Raw genomic sequence first — 24,891 nt, forward strand, 5'->3', positions numbered from 1 at the left:
CAAATGCCACAGTCTGGGGTACCTTGGAAAGGGGTGTCAGTGGTCAGCATGTGTGAGAAGCCTGCCTCTCCACAGGCAGCCATGTTTCCACCCTGGGGAGAGAAGTACCACAAAAAACAAAGAGCAGGAGGGAGAAGCACGGAAACAAGAGACGGCTTTCCTCACAGGGCTGCTGCTGGCACTGTGGGTGGGATAACTTTGTGACTCGATGGCTCCTGTGCATTAAAGATCATTAGTATCCTTGGCCCTTTTGGTCCTAATCTTCACTGTGCCCAACACCACCCCGAGTTCTAAATGTCTCCTGGAAGAGGAGGATCCAGTGACTGCAACCCCAACCCCCGCCAGGCAGTCCCCAAGTCTAGCAGCCTCTATCAAGCATTGACCGGATTTGGATTATGGCCCTAGTCTGCGTTGATTTTCTTATTACCTGTTTTTAGTCCCACAGTGTACAAATATTAATGACTTATTAACATCTATGGAGCCCTGTCACAAGCCCAAAGAATCCTCACATCCTTCAATTCAATTCCTACCATGACCTTTATCAATCTCATCCTAAAGATGAGGAAACTGAGCCTGGACAGGCTGTGGTGGGGGATTTGATGTGTGGCAGTCTCCTCAGAGTCCAATGAGAGTGGGGACTATGACTGAGGAGCGACGCAGGCCTCATGCCCCCACCCTACCCCAGCCTAAGGTCAGGGGCCTGAATTCCACACATTAATAAGTTCTCCTGGGTCCCTATGTTTTTCCTGTTTGGTATTTATCACAGCTGCAACTGGGGCCCTCAAGTTATTCATTGTCTAAGTCTCAGCCTCAGCTCCAGACTGTCAGTTCCAGAATGACAGGCATTTGCTTAATGATACACCTGTATCTAGAAGCCCAGATCTGGCACATGCTAGGCACTGCATATATTTGCTGAGTAACAAAACAACTCTTTATTTTTATTTCTGGTGGTACTGTGGATTGAACTCAGGGGAGTTCTATCTCTGAGCTATACCTCCAGCCCTTTTTTTAATTTCAAAACATGATCTCACTAAGTTACCAAACCTACAATTCTCCTGTCTCAGTCTCCCAAGTACTGGGATTACAAGCATGCACCACTATGACTGGCAAATGAACTCTTTTTATTTGCTTATTTATTTTCACAGTACTGGGGATTATACTAAGGGACTCACACATGCTAAGCAAGAGCTCTACCCTTGAACCACACCCCCAGCCCAACTCCTTTTTAAAAATTAATGTTTAAAACTATGTCAGCAAAATACTGGCTCTTAAAAACTGAAACAGGGGTAAAGGACTGAGCTAGAATGAAGGAGAATGTAGAGAATCGGTGAGTCGCCCCAGAGCCTAACCGGTGGCACTGGAGAACAGGGATGCAGCACTAGGTGCTGAAACAGAGGCGGGAGAGTCAGGGATGGCACAGCCACAGAACTCAAGTCATCATTAAGAATAAAGACCAGGGAAACGAAAGCATTAAGTCAACGCAAACTCCCCTGTCCAGAATTTCAAGCCTTTTGCTTGTGAGTATTATCTTCTGCCCTCAGGAGAGTCAGGCTCATTAAAAACCAGGGCCACAACCCGACCCCCTGTTCATATTCCTCTTTTGCCACAAATTAATAACTATATGACCTTTGCAGGTCAATTAGCCTCTCTGGGCTTGCAAGACCCATCTCAGAAGACTGTGGGCTCACCCATGACCACTGCCAGGCACACAGCAAGTGCTCAATAAAGACCAGCCGCCACCATTATCATGCTCAGCATCACTGCTCTGCAGCTCCTGCAACCAAGCAACGAGGAGGCCTTATAGGCTGTCTGCTACCGTGGGGCCTAAGGTGAGTGCTCTTTTGTGGCTGATCTTCCCCGGACTCCGAGCCAACAGATCAGCCCATCTTCTGCCTTGGGTGGCTGAAGGCAGGTTCTGACAGAATCAAGAGTTCCCACACAACACCACCATCACCCAGTCATCCCAGGAGCCAACCACACATCTTACTGCACAGTAAAAAGGCACAGAGAGGTTGTATCACATGTTTGTCTCACATAAATTCAATTATGTCCCTGACCCCCAACCCCTCATTAAAGGGCGAATAATGGAAATAGAACAGATGTCCAGCATTCCACTTCGTGAGCGCTTGATCTAGTGTGAACATGAGATGGGTGGTGAGCATATGCTGTCCCCTCCAGCCCAGCTCCTCACCATGGGAGCAGCTCCCATTCTGAGCAACATTCTATTGATTTAAGACACACAATATTCATACACACACACACACACACACACACACACACACACACACACACACACACCATAGCTTTTAAAGGCAAACCACAGCCAGGCATAGTGGCACCAGTACAATCCTAGTACTTGGGAGGCTGAGACAGGAGGATTTCAAGTTTATTTTATTATTATTATTTTTTGGGGGGGTGGTACTGGGGTTCCTGGAAGCCCTCCTTCCTCCGGGCTACACTCCCAGACCTATTTTATATTTTTGAAACAGGGTCTCTTACGCCAGCACGGCTGGCTTCGAACCTGCGCGATCCTCCTGTCTCCGCCTCCCAAGCGCGGGGATGACAAGCGTGCGCCACCACGCCCGGCTGAGGATTTCAAGTTTAAAGCCAGCCTCAGCAACTGTGCAAGACCTTCAGCAACTTAGCAAGACTCTGTTTCAAAATAAAAAATAAAATAGGATTGGGGGTATTAGCTCAGAGGTAGAATGTCCCTGAGTTTGGTCCTAGTACCAAAAATAAACTTAAAAGTTAAACCAACTTTTGGGCATGTACTTATCAGAAAGAACCCATGTTCTGAAGCTGGGGGAAAAGGTGGGACACCAGGTATAGCGTATTACCTCTTGTCCTCCAAAACTCACTTTCCTTTATAACTGAACCCGGTTTTAGCTAGGCACGTGGCTGACTTGAATGAAGACTCACTTCCCAGCCCCCCTCGTAGCCAAGCGTGGCCACGTGAGGAGGTTCAGACGAGAGTGAAGAGGCGCTCGCAGCTGCTGGGCATGTCCTAGGAGCATGGCCGACTACTTCAAGGGGATGGAGTTGCTCTTCATCTCATCAACCTCTCACTGGACTTGAGTTTATTATGAACACAGACCACAGCAGTTGTCCTGACACCTGTGAATCTGTCAACTACAGAAACCCCAGGTATTGTTTTGTAAGAACATTACAGTTCTTACAAAACATCACAAAATAGCAGTTACACTGGGCGTGGTGGTGCGAGCTTGTAATCCCAGTACTTGGGAGGCTGAGACAGGAGGGTCATGGTTCATGGCCAGCCCGTTTCAAAATAAATAATAAAAAAAAAAATAGGGCTGGGGTGGAGCTGGGAAGTATAATGTCCCTGAGTCCAATCCTTAGTTTCATTAAAAAAAAAAAAAAAAAAAAGTTGCCGGGCGTGGTGGCGCACGCTTGTAATCCCCGTGCGGAGACAGGAGGATCGCGCTGGTTCGAAGCCAGCCGCGCTGGCTTAAGAGACCCTGTTTCCAAAAGTAAAAAAATAGGTCTGGGAGTGTAGCCTGGATATAGAAGGGCTTCCAGGAACCCCAGTACCACCAAAAAAAAAAAAAAAAAAAAAAAAAAAAAGCCTTTCCCTTTACTAATGGGAGCTTACAGTAATTATTAGAGCCACCACTGGATTATGCCATACTATTTCACAAATTTACCTTCATGTTTCAACACACCTGGTAGGGTGCTGATTTGTCCTATACAAGGCCTGGGTCTGATCCCCAGTACTTCAATAAACAAAACTGTGTTAAATGGGAGAAGCAGGACACAAATAGAAACCTACTTTTAAGAATGTTTTTGTACTGAGGCTTGAACCTGGGGCTTTTTTTTTTTTTTTTTTTTGGTGGTACTGGGGTTCCTGGAAGCCCTTCTACTTCTGGGCCACACTCCCAGACCTATTTTTTTTTTTATATTTTTATTTGGAAACAGGGTCTTTTAAGCCAGCGAGGCTAGCTTCGAACCTGCGCGATCCTCCTGTCTCCGCCTCCCAAGCGCGGGGATTACAAGCGTGCGCCACTACACCCAGCAAACCTGGGGCATTTTGCCTCTGAGCTACACCTCCAGCCCTTTTTATTTGTTTGGAAGTAGGGTCTCACTAGGTTGCTGAGAGTCTCACTACATTGCTGAGGCTGTCCTTGAATCTGGGATCTTCCTGTCTCAGCTTCTCAAGAACTGGGATTACGGGTCTGGGGATGAAATCCAGGGGAATTGGACCTCTGAGCTATACCCCTTGCCCTATTTTTTATTCTTTTTATTTTGAAACAGGGTCTCACTAAGTTGCGGAGGGCTTCACTAAGAAGCTGAGGCTTTCCGCGAACTGCGATCCTCAGGTCTCAGCCTCCCGAATGCTGGGATTACAAGCGTGTGCCACCAATCCTGGATTTGAATTGTAAACATTTAAAGGGTAAATTTTGTGATGTATATATTCCTGCCTTAAAAAGAAAGGTGTGACTCTTTTTTCATAGCCTCTCTTCTAGTGGGCCAGAACACTAAATAGTGGGTGTTGAATATGGGGTCTTCACTTTAGATCATACAGGTGAGATCTTAGGAATAGGGAATCAGGAGTCTGGGTCCCCAGCTGTGGAACTACTTGTCAGCTTTGAGCTGCTCACTCTCAAAACTGTTTCATGAGAGAGAAACAAACTGCTCTTTCCATTTAAGCCACTTCTAACCCGGGTCTGTTCCAACAGCCAATCCTATATCCAGCTAACACCTGACACCTTAAACAAATGGTACAAGTGATCTGACTTCACAGTGGATTTGCTTTATTTTGTAGACGTGCATTCTTCCATGAGATCGCCACCCATCCACTGAATATCCGCAAGGGTCCCCACCCCTACCTCTTGCTGGAGAAAAAGGTTCAGTCACCTTCTCTGTCCTGTCAGTTCAGTGACCTCTTAACTACATACTGAGGCTGGACAGATGGCTTTAGTGAGAAGGGAAAAGTGGGGCTTTAATAAGAAGACAGTGGCCTGGAAAAGGGCTTCTGGTAGCAGGATACTTAATGGACTGCAAAAACTGAAAAAAGTGCGAGCCCGTGGAGAAGCTCCTCAGACATATTTGGATAACCAAGTGCCAAACTCTTGCCCCCACCTCCTTAGATATAAGATGAGTTACGCGACTAATTAAAAACATGCGCTAATCGTCATACTCTAGCTAAGGTGGCAAAGTTTTTATTGGGAGATACACCACCTCAACTGGCCCCAAGACTCCAAAAGGTAGGTCACTCTGGGCATCACTAAGGCCGATAGCTTGTAAAAATAAGGCTGAATAAAGCATGTATTTATTTAAATCTACTTGTAAAACTCTCACCTTGCAATTTCACTGCCAGGACTTTTAAAACTTCCAACCACACTTCATTCCCGGTTCCCATTCAGTGACACGCTAAGCATAACTTTAAACGAATAACCCATTCCCACTTCAACCACATTCATTCAATAAAGATTTTTTTATTTTTATTTATTTTTTTTAGCACCTAGTATGTCCTGGTGTTACCATATAAGGGGGAAAAACAAGTCTAGGCTTGACCTTCTGGGACAGCTCAGTGGGAAGACAGACATTAAACATGTGAAGACAAACAGAACGTGTAATTAAATATTATGATAACCACTATGAAGCTTTGCCAGGCAAGAATAATGAGAGGCCTCGCTGAGCTTCAGGACAGTCCAGGAGGGCTTCGGGGAGACCTGAAACGGAAGCCGAAGTCTAAACAACGAGAAGAAGGCTCTCAGGAAGAAAGCAATCAGGCAAAGCATTCCGAGCACAGGGAAGAGTATGCGCAAAGGCAACAAGAACGTGAGCCGTAAGACACTCCACGAGAGCCTGCTGGTGTGCCGTGGCACGGCCGGCGAGAGCCATACGCGGGGAACTCCCAGGCCGCGGAAGGATTGCTGAATGTTATTTTAAGTGCTGGATTACATCGGCAGATAATTAATGTGTTCTCCACTGGCATCCAATTGTCTCTTTTTTCAAAAAGCACCCTATTTTCACTTGAGATGCAGATGGTCTGCCCCACACACAACTAAGCCACGGGATGCACCCCACCTGGACATGGGACTTACGCTGGCTCAGAGAGTTTCAGAACTGTAAGTGTTCACACACCAGAAAAGGGGACTCTCTCCTTTTGCTTCTGTAACTGAATCGCATAACTTGAGGGCAGAGTTGTTGTTATCAGTCATCATACAGCAAGTAGAGAACCACTAAGAGATCAAGGAGAAGACATTAATTGTGCTCTAGATCAACTGCACCTCCAAGACATTACTCCTAGACTCACTACGCTGAGCCAGTAAGTTCTCCATTTCTTGATGCCAGTTTGGGTTCAGTTTTCTGTTGCCTAAGACCTAGTGAGCCAGGCGTGGTGGCGCACACCTGTAATCTCAACACGTGCGAGGCTGAGACAGGAGCCTCGCAGGTTTGAGGACAGCCTCGGCAACACAGAAAGACTCTCAGCAACCTAAATCTCAAAACAGAAAAAATCAAAAAGGACTGGAGGTGTGTCTCAGAGGTAGAATGTCCCTAGGTTCACTCCCCAGTACCACAAAAATAAGAAAGAAAAAGACCCAGTGACCCTGACTGCTAGAAATGGGAAACCATTGAAGGGTGTACACATGGGGCACACATAACATGCTTTAGTTTCTGGTTTTGGAGAATGTGGTAGCGAGGGCAAGAACAGAAGCAGTGGGCCAATGAGGACGCAAAAGCTCTACTATGAGGTGAAGGCATCAGAACCCACTGACAAGCCAAGTCAAAAGCCTCCCGAGCACTTGCTGTGTGATAGCAGCTAAGTGCTTTACTTGTATGAATTAATAACACAAAAATCCCAGTGCACAGGGACTATTACCAATATGATTTCTTTCTGTTAACGAATTGAATTGTCACCCTCAAGTTCCCATGTTAAAGTCTCCAGTACCTTCGGTACCTCCGACAGGGTTGCTGATGATGCAGTAAGTTACAATGAGATCATACTCAAACAGGGTAGGCCCCTAATGCAAAGTGACTGATGTCCTTAAAAGGAGGGAAAATTTGAGCCAGGTATAGTGGTGCACACCAGTAAACCCAGTATTGGGGAGCCTGACAGAAGGATCGCAAGTTCAAGGCCAGCCTCAGCAACTTTGTGAGATCCTGTTTCAAAAATAAAAGATAAAATCAGTCTGGGCCAGGCGTGGTGGCGCACGCTTGTAATCCTCGAGCTTGGGAGGCAGAGACAGGAGGATCGCGCAGGTTCTAAGCCAGCCGCGCGCTCTGGCTTAGGAGACCCTGTTTCCAAACAAAAATGTAAAAATAGGTCTGGGAGTGTAGCCCGGAGGTAGAAGGGCTTCCAGGAACCCCAGTACCACCAAAAATAAATAAATAAATAAATAAATAAATAAATAAATAAATAAATAAATAAATAAATCAGTCTGGAAGTGTAGCTCAAGGGTAGAATGCCTTGGGTTCAATCTCAAGTACCACAAAAAGAAAAAAGAAAAAAAGAAAAAGAAAGAAAAGAAAAGAAAAAGAAGGAGGGGAAATTGGAACATATGAACACTGGGACAATACCACGAGGAGGTCAGGGGTGGGTGACAGAACACAGCCAAGGAATACCAACAATGCCACAATTACCAGAAGGTAGAAGAGAAGCCGGAAAGAGTCTTCCTCACAGGCCTCAGAAGGAATAAACCCTGCTGACACCTTGAGCGCAGAATTCCAGCCTCCAGAACTTCTGCTGTTTAGGCCAATCAGTTAGTAGTATTTTGTTGACAGCCCCAGCAAGCTACTACTGTGAAGAGAACCGAGCTCAGCGGGGTGTGGTCACCTGTGCCAATTCCCCAGCCAGCAGTGAGTCCTGGGCCTGTCTCCCTGGAAGCCTGTGTTCCCAGCTCCTGTACGTTGTTTCTGGTCTTGTGGGAGCTCTCCCGCCCCCACCCTCATGACTCCTGTTCCCATTAGACATCTGCCTCTTCCCCCCAGGCCTGGGCAGGTAAGGAGAATGAATAAGGATGGACTCCTGGAGGCTGCACAGGAGTGGGACAGTCCTGAACAGTGTTCTGAGCAGAAGAAAACACTGGGAAGGAGAGTGGAGGCGGAACCCAATCACCTCCCTACCCCAGATGGCTGGCACAGTAAGATCCAGCCTGTCCTCTGGCACATTGGAAAACAGAGCCAGTCCCAGATGGATGATGTAGGAGGAGGTGGGCCACTGACAGGAGTCACCCAGAAGATCCAAGGACACTCCAGGATCACAGATCAGAAGCCTACAGCCCACCACTCCAAGCTGGTCAAATGCCATGCCTCCAGCTTCCGCAAATCCATACAAGGAGGAAAGGGCACTCTGTCCAAACCTGCCTTTGCCATTCCCAGCAAGTCACAGCGAAGCATCCCTCACACAGCCCGAGGCAGAGAACACAGGCGACTGGCTGAGGCCCATGGCCACCGTGACAGGCCGGGGGCTTCCTGGAATGCTTACCAGCTCCCTAAAATGCTGATTTCTCCTCCTCAGGAACATATCTTCAAACAGATCAGTGTTTCTGGACCAAGGCTGCAGTGGGCAGCATTAAAATCCAAGTGGAATTGAAAACCAATTAGCACTTATTTCAGGAAGAGCAGTAGGCAGCAGATCACACAGCAGGGGAGTGGGGGGTTCTGTCTGTGTCTAGACCGAATGGTGCTGACGGAGGGGGTGGAGAATCGAGCCTGGCACACTCTTTGGGCTCTATGAAATACGGTGTTAAATCACAGTTTGCTGCTTCTAACGTACACATTTCCCCAAAGTGCCTACCACACACAAAGATCACAAATGTGGCAGGTGTTTCTGAAGTGACTAGCAGGCGGCAAAGCCCAAGCACACTGGAGACTGGCTTCCTGACGTGAACTTTGGAGAGACAGGACCTGCTACTACAGAAGGACTGAAATGGCATTTGATATCACCCAACATGTTTGATGACACAGATTTCAGAAAATATTCTGAATATAATTAAGGATTCAGAAATGCAAGAAGAGGGATCAAGGAGAGCCTGCTCTGTGCATGTGTGTGTGTGTGTATGTGTGTGTGTGTGTGAGAGAGAGACAGACAGACAGACACACACACACACACACACACACACACACACACACACACACACACACTGGGGATTGAACTCAGGGGCATTCTTCATCTGAACTATACCTCCAGCCCCTTTTAAAAACTTTTTTGCAACCAGGTGTGGTGGCGCATGCTTGTAATGCCCATGCTTGGGAGCCTGAGACAGAAGGATCACACGGGTTAGAAGCCAGCCTCAGCTACTCAGTGAGGCTCTCAGCAACTTAGAGAGACCCTATTTCCAAATAAAGTATAAAATAGGCCTGGAAGTATAGTCCGGAGGTAGAAAGCCCCTGGGTTCCACCCTCAATACCAAAACAAAACAAAAACAAAAAACAAACTTTTTTTGCAGCTGGGCGTGATGGCACACGCTTATAATACCAGCATTCGGGAGGCTGAGACTGGAGGATCACGGTTCACAGACAGCCTTGGCTACTTAGTGAGGCCCTCTGCAACTTAATGATACCCTATTTCAAAATAAAGAATAAAAAATAGGGCAGGGGGTATAGCTTAGAGGTTGAATGCCCCTGGGTTCCATCCCCAGACTCGGGGGAAAAAAAGTTAAATTAAATAAAAAATAAAACCTTTTTTGTCTTGAAAGAGGGTCTCAGTAGGTTGCTAAAAGTCTGCCTGATTGCTAAGGCTGGCCATGAACCTATAATTCTCCCGTCTCAGCTTTCCAAGTATTGGGATTATATGCATGCGCCACAATCCCCAGCTGGGCTGTTGTTCTTTATCCTCAACATTTTGGGACCAAAAGTTATGAAGAAAACAAGAAATTAAATGGTTAAAACAAAAGAAAGCCATTAAGATGATGGGCGTGGCGGCACACACTTGTAATCCCAGCATTTGGGAGGCTGAGACAGGAGGATCACAGGTTCACAGCCTGCCTCAGCTACTTAGTGAGGCTCTCTGCAACTTAGCGAGACCCTGTTTCAAAATAAAGAATAAAAGATAGGGCTGGGGGTGTCGCTCAGAGGTAGAATGCCCCTGGGTCCCATTCCCAGTACCACATACACACACAAAGCCATTAAAAAATCTAAGGAGAAATGACAAAATCATAGTTGCTGTGGGAAGCTCACATTATTTCTTTTTAAGAAAGTAACATATAAAGTTGACCAAAAATAAGGCTAGCGACAAAATGAATAATACACAATAGTGGCTTGGTTTTATAAAGCTTTTTGCCAGAAAACAGATGAGACTCATTATGTATCAATAACCAGGCGTGGTGACACATGCTTGTGATCCCAGCATTTGGGAGGCTGAGACATGAGGATCACAGTTCGCGAACAGCCTCAGCTACATAGTGAGGCCCTCCGCAACTCAATGAGACCCTGTTTCAAAGATAAAAAGGCTAAAAACTAGGGCTGAAGGTGTAGCTCAGAGGTGCAATGCCCCTGGGTTCCATCCCCAGACCTGAAAAAAAAAAGATATCCATAAAATATTCATTAAAAACTGAAAATCTTGGCAAGGCATGATGGTACATACTTATAATCCCAATACTTAGAAGTCTGACACAGGAGGATCACAGGTTTGAGATCAGCCTCAGTAATTTAGCAAGATTTGTTTCAAAATAGAAAATAAAATAGGGCTTGGATGTTCCTCAGAAGTAGAATGACTCTGGCTTCAAACCCAAGTACAAAAAAAAAAAAAAAAAGCAAAATATATAAAAAAAAAAAAACAACTGAAGCCGGGCGTGGTGGCGCAGTTTGTAATCCCCACGCTTGGGAGGCTGAGACAGGAGGATCACGCAAGTTCAAAGCCAGCCTCAGCTACTTAGTGAGGCTCTCAGCAACTTAGTGAGACCCTGTTTCCAAATAAAATATAGGTCTGGGAGTATAGCCCAGAGGCAGAAAGCCCCTGGGTTCCATCCCCCATACCACACACACACACACAAAAAAAAAAAAACTGGATTTCCAAAATTACAAACTTTTATTCTTCAAAATATATGTCTAAGGCCGGGCGTGGTGGCACACACTTGTAATCTCCACGCTTGGGAGGCGGAGACAGGAGGAAATAATGTGAGCTTCCCACAGCAACTATGATTTTGTCATTTCTCCTTAGATTTTTTAATGGCTTTGTGTGTGTATGCGCAGGTTCGAAGCCAGCCTCACTGGCTTAAGAGACCCTGTTTTCAAATAAAAATATAAAAAATAGGTGTCTGGCATAGCCTGGAGGTAGAAGGGTTTCCAGGAACCCCAGTAGCACCAAAAATAAATAAATATATTTTCTCAGAGAAAATATTTGCAATCTATATCTTCAATGAGTAGTATTTGAAAAATATAAAGCACTCTTACAACTTAGTAATATGAGATTAGGAAATATGTAAGCGATTTGAATACAGTTCACCAAAAAAGATCACAAATGGCCAGTAAGTACATACAAAGATGATGGACGTCATTAATCATCAGGACACTGCAAAATAAAACTAGGGAGATATCCCTGTACAGCCAACAAGGAGGGCTGTCAAAACAGTGTTGGTGAAAATACAGAAACAATGGAACCCTCAATCGCTGCTGGTGGGGCCACAAAAAACGGTGCAGTCACTTTGAAAAACAATCTGGCAATTTCTTAGAGGTTAAGCACTGAGCTGGGTGTGGTGGCCCTCTGTAATCCCGGTCCTTGGGAGGCTGAGATAGGAGGATCACAGATTTGAAGCCAGCCTCAGAAACTCAGTGAAACCCCGTTTTCAAATAAAAAATAAAATAGGTCCAGGGATGTACCCTGGAGGTAGAAGGCCCCTGGGTTCCATCCCCAGTACACGTACGTACACACACACACACACACACACACACAAAGAAGTTAAACACAGAATTACCAAATGATCCAGCAGTTCTACTTCTGGAGAGAAATGAAAACATATCCACACAAAGGCTTGTACATAAATGTTCCTAACTGCATTACTCAGACTAGCCAAAACTGGAGACAATCCAAGGACCCATCGACTGGTGAGTGTATCAACAAAAATGTGGTAGACCCATACAATAGAATAGTATTCAGCAATAAAGAGAAACCAACTACTGATACATGCTGTAACATGGAGAAACAGCAAAAACATTATGTTAAAGGGCAGGACCCTAGGGGCAGTCTGCACTACATATTTGATGACTCTATCTATTTTAAATATTCAGAAAAAGCAAATCTATGGAGAAAAAAAGCAGATTGGTAGCAGCCTGGGACTGGGTGTAGAAGCAAGGAGTGACAGGAATAAAAGTTTTTTTTGGGGGGGGGAATAATGCTAAAAAAAAACTGAATCGCGCCGGGCGTGGTGGTGTGTGCGTGTAATCCCAGCATTTAGGTGGTTTGTGGACAGTCTTAGTTACTACTTAGTGAGGCCCTTTGCAAGTCAGTGAGATACCTGTTTCAAAATAAAAAATATTTTTTAAAAAATAGGGCTGGAGGTATATCTTGGAGGTAGAATACCCCTGGGTTCCATCTCCAGTACCACATACACACACACAAAAAAAAAAAACCTGGATTGTGTGACAAGGTGCAGTGGCACACACCTGTGATCCCCGTAGTTGGGGTCTGAGACAAGGAGGATCACAGGTTTGAGGTCAGCCTCAGCAACTTAGCAAGACCCTGTTCAAAATAAAAATAAAAAGTGCCAGGGGTGTAGCTAGGAGGGAGAGTGCCCTTGGGTTCAATTGCCAGTACCAAAAACAAAAAATGGATTGTGGTGATATTTGTATAACTTTATAATTTGCTAAGAGTTATTGAACTGCATGTATAAAAATGTGTGTGCATATATCTACATACTATACACACATATACAGGGTGGGGTGACCACAATTTCTATAACATGCCTACCTCTAGACTTCTCACTCTGAAAGAAACTGCCAGATTTTTTTAAGCCAACAGTCTTGAAGTTTAGATGTGCTTATTCCAAGGGGTTTATGGAAATTTTCAATGAATCGAAGAACATTAATGTTTTTAAGAATAGCAGTATCTGTGTGTGGGGGGGTGGGGGGAACCGGGGAATTGAATACTGAGGCGTTTTACCTCTGAGCTAAACCCCAGCCCTATTTTATTTCTTATTTGGAAACAGGGTCTCACTAAGTTGTGGAGGGCCTTGCTAACTTGTTGAGGCTGGCTTCCAACCTGTGATCCTCCTGTCTCAGCCTTCCAAACACTGGGATTACAAGCGTGGATTACCACACCTAGATGAGAAGCGGTGTGTGTGTGTGTGTGTGTGTGTGTGTGTGTGTGTGTGTGTGTGTGTGTGTGTGTAAGAGAGAGAAAGAGATAGACAGACAGACAGACAGGGGATGGAACCCAGGGGAATTTTACCCCCAGTCCTATTTTTTATTCTTTATTTTGAAACAGGGTCTGAGTTGCAAAGGGCCTAAGTGGCTGAGGCTGTCCACGAACCAAAGTCCTCCTATCTCAGCCTTCCAAATACTGGGATTACAAAGCATGTGCCAACACGCCCGGCCTGAGAAGCAATATCTTAATCCTTAATTTTTACAAGTATCCCTTCTAAAAACTGGTCTCAATATGAACAAGCAGGCTACCTCAATGGACCCTCCCCAGCAGTAATAACCTTCTATATTTTCCAAAGGAGTGCCACTCAGGAGGTATGTAACCTCTAGGAATAAAAAATAAAAAATAAAAATAAACCACAGATGCAGGGTTCAGTAGCACACATCTTAGTACTTGGGAGGCTGAGACATATTACATGTTCGAGGCTAGCCTCAGCAACCCAGATAGGCCCTCAGCAATTTAATGAGACCCTGTGCTAAAATAAAAAAATAAAATAGGGGATGTAGCTCAGAGCCCCTGTACTCAACCCCCAGTACCACAAGCAAAATAAAACAAAAACAGAAGACATCGACTTCAGTTTTAGGGAAGTAGCCTTTAATAATAAAGTTAGCAAGCAATGGTGTACATGCTTGTAATCCCAGTACTTGGGAGGGTGAGACAGGAGGATCACAGGTTCGTGGTGAGCCTTAGTTAATTGGCCCACTGCAACTTATTTAGACTCTGTTTCCAAATAAAAAATAAAATAAGAAGTCAGGCATGGTGGCATAATCCCAGTACTTGAGAGGCTGAGACAGGAGAATCTGGGCTTGTGGCCAGCCTCGGCTACTTAGTGGGGCCCTCCTCAACTTAGTGAGATCCCATTTCAAAAATAAAGAATAAAAAATCAGGCTGGCGGTATAGCTCAGAGGTAGAATGCCCCTGGGTTCAATCCTCAGCACCACACACACACACACACGCCATGTGTGGTGGCGCACACTTATTATACCAGTCACTTAGGAGGCGGAAACAGGAGGATCACCATTTGAGGACAGCCTCAGCTACTTAGTGAGACCTTTTGCAACTTAATGAGACCTCATTTAAAAAATGAAGAACAAGGGCCAGGCGTGTTGACACATGCTTGTAATCCCAGCATTTGGGAGGCTGAGATAGGAGGATCATGGTTCACAGACAACCTCAGCTACTTAGTGAGGCCCTTTGCAACTTAATGAGACCCTGCTTCAAAATAAAGAATAAAAAATTGGGCTGGAGGTATAGCTCAAAGGTAGAATGCCCCTGGGTTCCAACCCCAGTACCGCAAAAACAAAACAAAACAAAAAAATGGCTGGGATGTAGCTTGGAAGTAGAATGCCCCGGGTTCTATCCTCAGTACCACAAAAAATAAAATAAAATAAAATAAAATAAAATAAAATAAAATAAGGCTGGGAGTGTAGCTCAGAGGTAGAATTCCCTGGGTTCAACCCCTAGCACCAAAAATAAATAAATAAAATAATAATAATAATAATAATAATAATAATAATAAGCTTGGTAAGCCTCCCAGACTTGCCTGTCAAATTTGAATTTAAAAACAGCATGGCCCCTTTGGGGATCATAGATTGTCAGAAGAGTATAGGTTTGCGGCTCTATTCAATAATGGTTTTCAGAAGCTGGGCGTTGTGGCGCATGCTAGTAATCCCAGCATTTGGGAAGCTGAGACAGGAGGATCTCAGTTGGCAGAGAGCATCACCTACTTATGCCCTTTGCAAGACAGTGAGGTCCTGTTTCAAAATAAAAAGAATCAAAACAAAAAAAAAATAGGGCCAAGGGTGTAGCTCAGAGGTAGAATGCCCCTGGGTTCTATCCCCAGTACCACCAAAAAAAAAAAAAAAAAAGTTTTCAGAACTACCAAATTTTTCAAAATTCACCAGGAAAAAAAAAAATCCTCAGGGAAACACTTAAATGATTTATTTCAGATTCTGTATGCTCTGTTTAATAAGGTATCAAAAACTCTCCTTATCCTCATCCTCCTTCTTTGGCTGGAATCAAAACTCATGGATTCAAATGATCCTCCTGCCTCAGCCTTCTAAGTAACTGAGCTTGTAAGTGTGTGAGAATGTGCCAAGCTGTGAAAATCATTTTCACCTAACAATATCATAAAATATCTATTTCAGGTAGTCAAGCTTCATCTTAACTCATCAAATATACACTCTTCTCTTTCTCCTATAGATAAGTTTATTTACATAAAATTATGTTAGATGATAGCTTTACAACATGCACGGAGGTATGGGCTTTTCAAAATTCTTTTGAGGGAACACAAAGACAGTTTAAATTTGAATAATCCTAGCTAACCCATGCCCTCATTTCTAGTGGCGGAACTGCAGAAATTCAGCATGAGGTGCAAATCCTGGTGGGGGGGGGGGATTCAAACGATGGCAAAATCACACGTGCCTTGGGGTAGAGCCGAGGGGAGGCAGCGCAGCCAGGCCTCACATCCCCTCTCCCCAGCCCTCTCAAGGGGGCTCGAGCACAAAGCTGCTACATGAGAGTGTTTAAAAAGGGATTTTCTGGCCCAATGGATCAGCTCAAAAGATTCTCTTTCATTCAAGTAAAAGGGCTGCCACTCCTCCTTCACCTCCAAGTATGGATGTACACACACACACACACACACACACACACACACACACACACACACACAGCATTCACCATAAAATATTCTGGACTAAGCCAATGATCATCCTTTTGAACGATTTCCCCACTATAGCAAACTTCCTCTCCAAGAGTCACTTGGAGGTAGCATGCCCCTGGGTTCCATCCCAGTACCACTAAGAAAAAAAAGAGTAGACTTTACTCTGAATCTATAGCAACATTTTAGCATGAAATACATACGGTTCTTTTTAGAATTACTTGTGAGGGTACATACTGGTTAAACCATTATACTAATGAAACTCACCTATATACACTAAATTCCTCTTAAAACATGATGTCATGGCCGGGCGTGGTGGCGCACGCTTGTAATGCCTATGCTTGGAAGGCAGAGACAGGAGGAGTGCGCAGGTTCGAAGCCAGCCGCGTGCGCTGGCTTAGTAGACCCTGTTTCCAAATAAAAATGTAAAAATAGGTCTGGGAGTGTAGCCCAGAGGTAGAAGGGCTTCCAGGAACCCCAGTACCACCAAAAAAAAAAAAAAACCAACATGATGTCATGTGTTAAGTTTATGTTTATAGGCTAGTGTGCAAGGCTAGCTAAAGGCAGAAAAAATGATTTTTTCCCAAAGAGGATCTAAACTCATAATCTACTTGCATTCATCTAAGAAAGATCCTGGGTCCCTCAGTGGATAAGGCTCTGGGCTGCACGTGACCCACACACTTTATCAGGGGTGTTCTCATACTCTGATGTGCACCCAATCGCCCAGGATGAGGCTCAAGATTCAGATACTCAGGCCCTAGACCCTAAGCCAAAACTTCTGCAATTTGGACAAAGCCTGTATATTTTTAACCAGTTCCCTCTCTTAGGTCTGTCACTCCTTAAATCAGAAAACCACCACTCACAAGCCGGGCATGGTGGCACATACTTGTAATCCCAGTACTTGGGAGGCTGAAACAGGAGGATCCAGGTTCATGGCCAGCCTCAGCTACTTGTTGAGGCCCTCTGCAACTTAGTGAGACCCTGTTTCAGAATAAAAACTAGCCAGCTGTCATGGCGCATGCTTGTAATCCCAGCAATTGGGAGGCTGAGACTGGAGGATCACAGACAGTCTCAGCTACTACTTAGTGAGGCCCTTTGGAACTCAGTGAGACTCTGTTTCAAAATAAAGAATAAAAAATAGGGCTGGGCGTGGTGGTGCATGCTTGTAATCCCCTCGCTTGGAAGGAGACAGGAGGATTGCGCAGGTTCGAAGCCAGCCTCTCTGGCTTAAGAGACCCTGTTTCCAAATAAAAAATATATAAAAAGGTCTGGGAGTGTAGCCCAGAGGTAGAAGGGTTCCATCCCCAGTACCACCAAAAAAAAAAAAAAAAAAAATAGGGCTGGGGGGTGTGGCTTGAAGGTAGAATGCCCCTGGGTTCCATCCTCAGTACTGCGCGCACATACACACAGAGAATAAAAAATAGGGCTGGGGTATAGCTTGGAGGTAAAATGCCTCTGGGTTCAATCCCCAGTACCAAACAAGAAAAAAAAAATTTTTTTAACCCAACTTTAAGGCCGGGAGACAGGAGGATCACATAGGTTCAAAGCCAGCCTCAGCTACTGAGTGAGGCTCTCAGCAACTTGGTGAGACCCTGTTTCCAAATAAAGTATAAAATAGGTCTGGGAGTATAGCCTGGGGGTAGAAAAGCCCCTGGGTTCCACCCCCAGTACCACACACACAAAAAAAAATTTAGCTGGGTGTGGTGGTGCACACTTGTAATTTGGAAGGCTGAGACCGGAGGATCATAGTTCGCAGACAGCCTCAGCTACTTAGCAAGGCCCTTCACAACTCCTTAATGGTTGAAAAAAGTGGACACCAATGTTATTCAAGCCTAAAAGAATTTTGAGGTTCCTCTTGAAACCTGGGACAGACATCAGGTCCTGTCATCAGGTGCACCAGGCCCAGGCCTCAGATGGTTTCTCTCTCCATCTTCCATCTCTGCCCCTCTCTCTTGGGGTTTAACCAGACATTTGACTGTTCCATAGTGCCTTCCTTCACGGGGTCTCCCTCTCCCATCCACAAGGACTTGACTGCCTGTGTGCATCCCAGGAGGGGACCTGGTTGGCCCAGCCTTGATTAGGTGGCCACTTCTCATGCAGCCACAGGCACTCCATGCTTGCTGCGAACAATACACACAGTTATGAAAACCTGACTCTAGAAAACATGGAAGACCATTCTGTGGTCTCTGTGGCTAGGGTACCATGCCCCTTCTCACATGTGAAGTTGCTCCACGTGGGGTTCAGAACAAGAGACAGATGGCCTGGATTCAGCGCTCTGCCACTTCCTAGTGATGTGACGTCGGGATCACTACCTCTCGGGGCCTCAGTTTCCTCACCAATCAGATGAGGATATTAACCCATTTTGTCTCATCATCCCATACAAAATCATCCCAGAACACATACAAAAACTTAAATTGAGCAACAAATATGACACAGTAACTTTGAAATAATATTTATTATGTTTGCAGAATTGAAAGTTTTTGTGTGTGGTACCAGGGATGGAACCCAGGGACATTGTACCTCTGAGCTACACTCTCAGCCCTATTTTTCAGTCTTTTTTATTTTTGAAACAGGGTCTCACTGAGTTGCAGAGGGCTTCACTAAATAGCTGAGGCTGTCCACTAACCACGATCCTCCTGTCTCAGCCTCCCAAATGCTATGAATACAAGGTGCACCACCACACCCGGCTCCTTGAAGGGCTTTCCACTCAGCTCCCTCTCTGAGCCTATCTCCACTCAAGGCTTTGGAACCACTACTTTATCAGTGGCAAAGATACTGGGCATGATGGTGTACCAGTACTTGGGAGGCTGAGAAAGGAGGATCCCATACTGGAGACCAGCCTCAGCCGGTTTGCCACCAGCTTCAGCAACATAAGAAAACTCTCAACAACCTAATAAGACCTTGTTTCAAAAATAAATAAATAAAAAGGGCTGGTGTTGTAGCTCAGAGGTAGAATGATCCCTGGAGTCAATCCTCAGTACCAAACCAAAAAGAAAGTAGCAAAGATGAGGAAGTTTTCTTTCTTTCTTTCTTTCTTTCTTTCTTTCTTTCTTTCTTTCATGCATGCATTCATTCATTCATTCATTTATTTTGTGGTACTGGGGGTGGAACCCAGAGGCTTTCTACCTCCGGGCTATACTCCCAGACCTTCCTATTTTATTTGGAAACAGGGTCTCACTAAGTTGCTGAGATCCTCACTAAGTAGCTGAGGCTGGCTTCAAACCCATGCAATCCTCCTGTCTCAGCCTCCCAAAAGTGCAGGGATTACAAGCGTGCGCCACCACGCCTGGCTTCTTTTTTATTTTTGAAACAGGTTCTCACTGAGTTGCGAAGAGCCTCACTAAAGTAGCTGAGGCTCTCTGCCAACTGCAATCCTCCAATCTCCAATTGCTTGTAATCTTGAATGCTGGGATTACAAACGTGTGCCACCACGCCCAGCTGATGAGGAAGTTTTCTGAGCTGTGTTGGTGAGGATCTAAAAAATCTGAATTCCTATTGAGGCTGACCAAACCTCCATACAGATAGAACCTTTCTAGAATACGAGTTAGCAATAAATATTTGAAGTCTTTAAAATTAGTTATATACTTTGTTTCAGTAACTATAACTCTTGATACTTTGTCCTAAGAAAAATTTAAGATACAAAGAGTACATGCGTGTGCGTGCGTGCATGCATGCGTGTGTACTGTGCAATCAATCACTAGGAAGAATGTCACAGACATTCACCCACTGCTGTAGAGAATCTCTGAGAGAGACTACTGCAAGAAAGTACAATCTACAGAACAAATAGAAACTATGGCTGCAAAACAAAGTTATACAAACATCTCCGTGCAATAAAAATAGCAAGCATGTTAGTATTTATCACCTGCCAGATGCTAACTTTTGTATACATTAAAACAGTAAATCTTTACAAGCCTATAAGGTTGAAACCATTGCCACAATTTTACAGATGGGGAACAAAGGCTCAGAGAGGTTTAGTAAAGCCCCAAGTTCAAACAGTTCAAACTCAAGCACTCTGGCTCTAACAATCCACTACGACACGTAGAAAGACTGGAGGCCAGGCGAGGTGGCGCACACTTGTCATCTCAGTACTGGTGAGGCTGAGACAGGAGGATCGCAGGTTCATGGCCAGCCTCAACCACTTAGTGAGGTTCTCCATGATTTCAAAATAAAGAATAAAAAATAGGGCTAGGAGCCGGGCGTGGTGGCACACACTTGTAATTCCAGTACTTGAGAGGCTAAGACAGGAGGATCGCAGGCTCACAGCGAGCCACAGCTACTTAGTGAAGACCTCCCCGACTTAGGAAGACTTTGTTTCAAAATAAAAAATAAAAAATAGGGCTGGGGGTGTAGCTTGGAGGGAGAATGTCCCTGGGCTCAATCCCCAGTACCGGGGGGAAAGAATAAGAAGAAGAAGAAGAGGAGGAGGAGGAGGAGGAAGAGGAGGAGGAGGAGGAGGAGGAGGAGGAGGAGGAGGAGGAGGAGGAAAAAAAGGAAAAGGAAAGGAAAGGAAAGGAAAGACATGTAAAGATGTGCTTGATGTCTCTTTGAACAAGAGGAGGAGGGAAAGAAAGGCCACAGGGTCAAGATGGGGAAAAGGGTATGGGTGTGTGGTACACACCTGTAATCCCTGCTACTAGGGAAGCTGAGGCAGGACAAGATCAAGTTTGAGGCCAACCTGGGTAACTTAGTGAGACCTTATCTCAGAATAAAATAAAAAAGGCTGGAGACATAGTTCCACAGTAGAGTAGCCCTGGTTCGATCCCCAGCACTACAAAAAATAACATACATACATACATACATACACACACACACACACACACACACACACTAAAAACAGATGAAGAAGGAACTGCTATACTTTACATACTGCTCTTCTGTTGGGACTGTTTTTACAACCAGCATGCTGCTTCTGTGAGTTACACAGATTTGTTATTTATTACTTTATTTTTGTAGTACTGGGGCCATTCTACCTCTGAGCTACACCCCAGACCTATTTTATTTTTTTTTATTTTGAAACAGGGCCTCACTAAGCTGCTGAGGCTGGCCATGAAGCTACAATCCTCCTGTATCAGCCTCCCAAGTACTGGGATTACAGGCATGCACCATCACTCCCAGCTGATAAGAAGGATTTAATGGGTGAGAAGTCTTTCCGCCCATCAGTTAAGCAGGCTCAGAAGCTCAAAGTCAAGGGCTTGCATACACCTTATCTGAGCCACGTGTAAAGTTACTTATGTGTCAGCAATCAAAAAGTCCCTGTTTTCTGTACTGTAATAAATACTGTAATAAAAGGTGGGTCAGGATCTAGGTTAGTGGGGATGGTGGAAGGCCACCAGTATGAACTCGATTCCTTTCTCACTTTATAAATCTAGGGCCCAGATATCAGCTCCTCCTGGGCACAGGCTGTGTGGACATCATGCATTAATGGCAAGGTTAGACTGTGGATCCAGCTACCTAGGTTCCAACCCCAACCCCTACAAGCTGTGTGGTAAGGCTTCAGCCTCTGTTTCTTTCTCTGCAAAATAGAAAACAAGAGTCTACTGTAATGAAGGCCAGACAGACATGTGTAGTAGAACATGCAGAAAAAGTCGGCTCATGTGAAGAGACTGGGACTGTTACAGCTACCACTAAACCTGTAGACCACAGCCTGAGCCCCCGCAACATCTGCCCACCTCAGCCAGCTCACTACCCCGTGGCCAAGTTCAGCTGAGTCGCACACGGCCACTCTGACCCCACTGTCCCTCTTCCCCTCCTGCAGGCTGGGCTCCCTTTCCCAGGGCCCCACTTCTTCCACCTCGTTACTGTCTGCTTCTCACCGTGGATGGGAGGCAGGCGAGAGTCATTCAGAACCATCCGCCTTGCCCACCCTCTGGCTGCATCCTACCTGCTACAGCGCTGCTCCTCCAGTCAGACCCCTCCCTGCCTCGGTGCCGTGCACTTGCTGTTCCTCCTGCCACAGTATCTCTCCCCGGATCTTGACAAGGACGACTGTGCCATTCCCGTCTCGGCTGACGTGTCACCACCCCAGGGAAGCTCTCCCCCGGTCAGTCCAATTGTCTGCCCTTCCTCCATCTGCCAGGTGACTCTCTCCCTCCCCATCCTGCTCTAATGATGTCACCAAATCATTCACCCCCCTCTAAAATTATCTTATGAATGTGCTTACTTCTGTATGTCTGTGTCCCTCACCCTGTATATTAAACTGCAAGGAAGGACCATGTCCCGAACTCCTGAATCACACACAATGCTCGGTGAATATTTGCTCCATACATCAACAATCGAATGAATTAATGAATTGCACATCACTGCACATCAAATATTTGCCTTCTTGAGGGAGTAAATGTGCCATAATCTCCAGAATCCAAGAGGCCCTTAGATATCGTGCAATATAATATGTAATTGATCCCCAAGCATCCAAATGATTCCAAGCGTGCTATCGCCCTAAAGAATTTATGACTCAGACAACAGTGGTAGGGGTCAGAGCTTCCGCCTGGCCAGGCTACCAGAAGGAGCACAGCCCTTTATTGTTCTTTTGTCTAGAAATGGAGGGTTCAGATCAGAAGAAATTCAAATGCTCAAAAGCCTCTTGCCCCAGGCATAAAGAATTAATCCCCTGGCACGGAGCAGGAACTCTGCAAAGACAGTAAAGTCTGAAAATATGACTGAGGAAAGAGAGAGAAGGAAATGTCAACAGCTCAGAGTTTCAACCTGGTTACACAGAGTGACAAACACAAGCCAGGCCCTACCTGGTCAAAGGTAGGCCAGGCCCACAGTGGCTGCGCCACAGCAACAGGGCTGGGGCTGGCTTGTCTGTTCCCAGCTCAGGCCAATAAACATCAAACAAAAAACACAGAACAAAAGACAGAAGGTTTCAATCACCAAAGGAAAAATCCAGCAGATTGGGAATCAGCAGCCCACTTGTTCAATACTCATTCCTTTTTTTTTGGGGGGGGGGGCATTCTGGGGATTGAATCCAGGGGCATTCTACCTCTGAAGTAAACTCCCGCCCTTTTTTTTTTTTTTTTAATTTTGAAACAGGGTCTAACCAAGTTGCAGAGGGTCTCACTAAGTAGCAGAGGCTGGCCAAGAGCCTGCAATCCTCCTGTGTCAGCCTCCCAAGTCCTGGGATTACAAGCGTGCACCACCATGCCTGGCTTCAGTACTCATTTCTAATGTAAACAAAAGTTCAAAGAATTCAGTACTCTCAAGGTAAATGAATAATAGATGAGGAGTATTTTCTCTCTAGAGAAATATTCCAGCTAATAGATGAAGAGGGGGGTAGAATCACAATGTCACAGCTTTTGTAAACCACAGATGACATATGGATCCAAGCAATAGTCACCCACAGCCACTAACACTACAAACACAGAGACAAGAGGCTCTATGGAGCTCTCAAAAGACGTATGTGTGCACACAGCAACACTTAGGAGAACGTCCTGCCCTCCCTGCCAAGAGTGTGTGTGTGTGTGTGTATGTGCGCCCACGCGCACACATACATCTCCAACCAGACTCTCACCTAGCCTACTCATTTACAGAAAGATACAGGAACAAGAATACATTATATATCACAGCAGGGCCACAGTCAGTCAGATCCAGAAGGGACAGAACATAGGAAAAAAAAAAAAAAAAAGACATGGCTGTTCTCAACAAATAAACTGTTAAGAGGGGGAAAAAAGAGAGAAGGAGAAAAAAAAAAACCCCACAAATTAAATGATACTTAACAGGTATGGGAACCAAATCCATGTAGGGTTCTGATTGGAACAAACCAATTCTGGAAAGATATTTAGAAAAAAAATATTTGTGTGTGGCATTGGGGATTCAACCCAGGGGCTTTCTACCTCTAAGCAACATTGCCAGCCCTATTTTATTTATTTTTATTTTTATTATTTTGTGGGGGGGGTCTGGGGCTGGAACTCAGAGGCATTTGACCTCAGAGCTACATCCCCTGCCCAATTTTTTATTCTTTTGTTTGTTTTTTTGTGGTACTGGGGGTGAACCCAGGGACTTTCTATCTCCAGGCTACACTCCCAGACCTATTTTATACTTTATCTGGAAACAGGGTCTCACTAAGTAGCTGAGGCTGTCTGCGAACCGCGATCCTCCGGGTCTCAGCCCCCGAATGCTGGGATTACAAGCGTGCGCCACCACGCCCAGCTCCCTATTTTATTTTTATTTATTTGTTTATTTTATTGGTGGTACTGGGGATGGAACCCAGGGGCCTTCTACCTCCAGGCTACACTCCCAGACCTATTTTATATTTTATTTGGAAACAGGGTCTCTTAAGCCAGCTGAGGCTGGCTTCAAACCTGCGGGATCCTCCTGTCTCAGCCTACCAAGCATGGGGATTACAAGCATGTGCCACCACACCCGGCTTATTTTGAAACAGGGTCTCACTAGGTTGATGAGAGTCTCACTACTTGCTGAGGCTGTCCTTGAACCTGTGATCCTCCTGTCTCAGCCTCTCAAGTACTGGAATTACAAGTGTGTGTCACTACTCTCAGCTTCAGAAAAATATTTTATGTCTTAACACTGAACAGATAATATTAGGAATGATTGTTAATTATTTAAATCATGACAATAGTCTGGTCCTCATGGTTTTAAAACTTGTTTTATCTGGGCAAGTTGGCTCACACTTGTAATCCCAGTACTTGGGAGCTAGAGACAGGAAGATAGCAGGTTTGAGGGCAGCCTCAGCAACTTAGCAAGACCCTGTTTAAAAAAAAAAAAACAAAAAAAAAAAACAGGTGTGGTGGCACATGCCTGCAATCCCTGTACCTGGGAGGCTGAGACAGGAGGATCACAGGTTTAAGAACAGCCTCAGCAAGTAGTGAGATTTGTGTCAACCTAGCAAGACCCTGCTTCCAAAAAAATCAAATTGGGTTGGGGGTGTCTCTAGGTTCAATCCTCAGTACCC

The sequence above is a fragment of the Muscardinus avellanarius genome, assembly GCF_963383645.1.
Source record: "Muscardinus avellanarius genome assembly, chromosome: 10".
NCBI classification, from domain to species: Eukaryota; Metazoa; Chordata; class Mammalia; order Rodentia; family Gliridae; genus Muscardinus; species Muscardinus avellanarius.